Here is a 4831-nt window from a genome sequence, read left to right as displayed (position 1 = left end):
GGTCTCACCAGGTGGCAGCTTTGCTACTTTACCCTTTTCTGTGAGGTCTTCTCTTTCTCCAGATGTAGGTGGTCTGTCGCAGTCTTCTTTCTGGTCCCAACCCCACTAATCTCCAGAGTACCATTTAATGTGGGTTCATGCTCCCAGAGCAGATCTCCGGGGCTGGGTGTTCAGCAGTCCTAGGCTTCTACCCCATCCCCGCTCCTTTTCCTCCTGTCAGTGAGCCTGGGTAGGGGAAGGGCTTGGATCTCACCAGGTGGCAGCTTTGCTACTTTACCCTTTTCTGTGAGGTCTTCTCTTTCTCCAGATGTAGGTGGTCTGTCGCAGTCTTCTTTCTGGTTGCTCTTTCAGGATTAGTTGTATTTGCTGTATTTTTGTATTATATATGATTTTCGGAAGAGGTTTCTGTCTTACTTCTCACACCACCATCTTTAAGCCTCTCCCTCTGCTTAGACACTTTTTTAGTGTTTCCAGATCTAGTCTTGCATTTAAGTTATTGTGGTGGTGATTTCTGATCATCCTTAGACCCCTTCAGTGGCTTCCTCTTTCTGTCTGTCCTACATTTTTTACATTTTTTATTGGTCTGCCTTTGCTACAGAACAGTAGAGCAGAAGTGTGAGACAGCACACATTGTGATTTGGTGTTTCCCAAATTTTATTTAGTTATTTGATAGATTTGACATTGCCTGCCTTTAGTTTGTGCGGACAGTTTGGTTTTATGTAGAATTTACTTTCCCTTTTGTGTTTCAGATTGCTTAGAAAGGAAATATTAGTAGGTAGATACTTAAGCAGCTGCCATTGCCTCTAGCTACCGCAAATTCCCTATATAAAAGTGATTGAGGAATCAGTTTTTAAAGTTTCAGGAAGAATGTGGCAGCTCATAGCTGTCTTATATAAATGCTCTGGAGGAAAAGAAGTGTCATTATAAACGAGGCACCTAGCACCGCTTCAGAGCTCACTGGCTGCAGTGTTAGTAAAGTTCAGCAATGATCATCTTGGTGAGTTTTCTCTACTTAACAGTCATGACTATGATGAACATCTATGGTTTTGATCTGACTTCAAATCCCCTTTTTTTCTGGAAACATCACTTCAGTTTCCTCTGGGGAACTAGCCTCAGTTTCAGAGATGGACACATCTCACACCCAGACCTAGCCAACCAGTGTATAATCCATCTTTCAAGTCACAGTGGTTAGTTAAGGGAGGGCATGTGACCAGTCCATTCAGTGGAGACTTAATCCTCTATCACTTATTAGAACTTCAAGGAAAGCCCTCTTCTGGGGCTGTTAAGTAGAAAATATTCCAGTCTGTTCTAGTCTTTCATATTTATACACTGTTTGTGGCCATTTATAACAGGCTTACGTTAACAAATGGTTTACAGAGTCCCTATTGCCCAAAGAAGTCCAAGGTATAGAGTATATGATATAGGGCAGTGCCAGCATAAAGCCATCTTGCTCAAAGAACTGAGATTGATCACCAGAAATAAGAGGCCCAAATAAATGCTCTAGAGAGATACCAAATATTATCAAATAGTCGTGTTTCTTAGAAATTTTGCTTTTTTTTCGAAGAGTGTTCTTCGAAACACCATTTTAAAAAATGAGAATTTATAACAATTCCCAGTCCTTTGTTAAGTCTCCACCCATATATGGTACTTTGGGATCACTGTCAGAGGAATTCCTTTATTCTTTGTGACAACTACAGATTTAATAGGTATGATTTACTTTACTTCCAGATAAAGTACACTGCAGTCCTTCAGTATGATCAAATTATAGCTGTGTAACATTAGAATATTGAAGAAATTACCGGAGACACTTATATGTGGAATCTTAAAAAAATAAAATTCAGACTCATAGAAACATGGAGTTAGAAGAGTGATTGCCAGAGGCTGGGGGGTTGCGGAACTATTGAGAGGCTGGTAAAGGGTTACAGACTTCAGGTTCTGAGAATGAATAAGGTCTGAGGATCTAAGGTATGCCATGGTAACTATAGTTTAAAAAGACTGATATATAATTGAACTCTGCTAAGAGAATTGAAACTAAATATTCTCACCAAAAAAAAAAAAAAGTTAAGTGATGGATGTTAATTAACCAGATAGATGGAAGGAGTCCTTTCACAATGTATATCAAGTTATCATGATGTATACTTTAAACATCATACAGTTTTGTCAATTACACCTCAATAAAGCTCAGTAAAGGCCAAAAAAGGGAAATTACCAGAGAAGTAGCTATGGTCTCAGAATCCCCAAGGGCAAAACACTCGACAGGTTACCTGGAGCAAAGTTAGTAAGAGTCCAGATTCTAGATTTTCATACATCTTTTTGTAATGTTTTAATGCCCTTGTCTGCCAATTATGATGTGTTAGTTCTGGGTCAGTTTTTATTTCTCTTTATGGGTCATATTTTCGTACCTCTTTGCATGTTTGATAAGCTTGGATTGGGTGCCAGAAACTGATTTTACCTTAATGAATGCCATATATTGTCATATTCCTCTAAATATTCTGAAGCTGTGTCTTGTAAGGCAGTTAGTTACTTGGAAGTGGAATGTCCGGGGTCTTGCTCTGATGTGTCAGGACCAGAGCCGTGTTTGCTGGGGGCTAACTGCGCTCTGCTGCGACAGGTCTCCCTGGGTGCAGTCAGCGCCCTGCACAGCATGTGGCCTCCAGTGCCACCGGAGGGGGCTGTCCCTGTGTATGTGGACTGGGCCCTCTTACTGCTACCCTTCTGGACAGTTCCAATCCCAGCCTCGGGTTGTTTCCTTCCATGCACATGACCAGTGCTCAGCTGAATACTTGAATACTCAGAGGACCCTCTGGTCACCTCTGAAAGTCTCTCTGGGCAGCTCTCTCCTGTCTGGAACTTGAGCAGCTTTGTCTCCCTGGCCTCTCCGTTCTGGCTCCTCAGCTCGGGAAACCAGCCCCCCTGTGGGCTGCCTTGCAGCTGGCGCTCTCTCAGCCTGGCAGCCGGGGCGGTAGTGGGGCTCACCTCACTCGCTCCCTTTCTCTCAGGGATTGCTGTTCTGTGTTGCATCGTGGCCAGTCTCTTAAAAACCATTGTTTCATATTTTGCTTGTTTTGGGGTTGTTTTAGATGAAGGTGGACTCACAATAGCAGCTAGTGTACTATATGATAGACACTGTAGAAACACTTAAAAAATATTATAGAAATACTTTAGTAAATCATCACACTAAATAGGCTGTTCTAACATAAGGTTTACTAGAAATGATCACCAGTGTAACTATAACTCATTCTCCCTAGCTAATGTTTTGTATAGCCAACCTAAAAAATGATATAAAGGTATGTTACCCAACTTTATCAATAATGGTGCCCCTTGAGGACAATACATTGGTGAAGAAAAATGTCCTTGTTCTGGATGAGGAAGATAAAAATATTCTTGGTATGTGACTGTGACTGTCATGACAATACTCAGGGACAACATAGTTACAACCTGTTAAGATTGCTCATTTCTCCTGTGCAGTAACTGGCATCTTTTTTGCTATGCAGAATTCAGGACCAAGATTGTCAGTGCCAACCCAGGACTAAGGTGAATTGTTCTGTGGGGCTCTTTGTTAGGCTGTTTCAAGGTTATGACTCTCTAATACCCTCAAAGATCTGTGTCCTTATAAAGAGGCCAAAGGGATAAGTCCCACAGGAATTATAGACAACCTGCTGGGGCTTTTACCAGCCTGCCGATCAGTTAAGCCCCAAACTTCTGAGTCACAAACACAGTATGGATGTGTTAAAAGGCTGCACTCCAGTAAACTTGCCTCTGAATGCCGATTAACAAGTCTCACCCAAGTAACTATACTCCTACAGATGATGGCAACCTACTTAAGCCTCTGAAAGTCTCCCAGTCCTTGAGTTAACTCCATGGTTTCCCAAAACCCTGTGTAAATTACTCTGCTCTGATCAGGGAGGACTCTGCCTGACCAACATAGCTCTCCCTGACCACAGCAAGCAGGAAATTCAACTCTATTTTTTTATATCAGATGAGCTCACCACTCAGTATGTCTCTGATGGTCATATTTGATATTCTCTCCAATTTTAGAATTGTTCAGTTGGTTTAGGTCTTGATAGTATCATCATCTACTGTTTTGGGGTATCAATTAGGCCAGATATTATGCCAGCTGTTTACATATATTGTCTGGATTACCTAATTCACCACTCAGTGTTTGAAATACATAATAAAGCTAAATTTATCGGTACATTTAACGTAGCGACACCTGCATTGGTTAGCCAAGTCTCCTGGAGCAGAGCAGACTGCCGTTCTCAATAAACTTCTTTGTATTTACAGCTCCCTTTGACATTTACAGTCTGAGCTACCTTCTATAAGATGTGCTGGTAATCACCCAGCACAGAAGGGTATATGTTTACAAGACAGTAGAAGAGTTTTTACCATTTTCCAGGTGATTTTATTTCCAGGAATAGCCTACCAGATGTTAGATTGGTAACAAGATAACAGGATAGATTGGTAACAGGATAGATTGGTAACATGGAAACAGGATATCATATCTTTTAGTTGCCATATCAACTAGTTCATCCCTAAATGTTTTCATAAAGTATAACTACAAAAATAGGAGATCTGTTGCATGATACTTAGCTACCATAAAACAAATCAATATAAGTTTATTGGGTGGAAAAAGGGGAAAGGGACAAAAAGATGGGGTAGTTCTGTATTGAAAACAAAGAGTCCATAAAAGGATAAACTCAGGTCCAAAATGTTCAGCCCGCATCAAAGATTTCATGTCCTGATGACTCTGGAAACAGGCCAGCCCTAGTCGCTGGGCTCAAGGCATCAGTGTGGTGTAACTGCACATGAATAAGCTTCTCTGTCACGGGCG

The sequence above is a fragment of the Manis javanica genome, chromosome 12, assembly GCF_040802235.1.
Source record: "Manis javanica isolate MJ-LG chromosome 12, MJ_LKY, whole genome shotgun sequence".
Classification (NCBI taxonomy): domain Eukaryota; kingdom Metazoa; phylum Chordata; class Mammalia; order Pholidota; family Manidae; genus Manis; species Manis javanica.
This window is presented reverse-complemented; position numbering follows the sequence as displayed.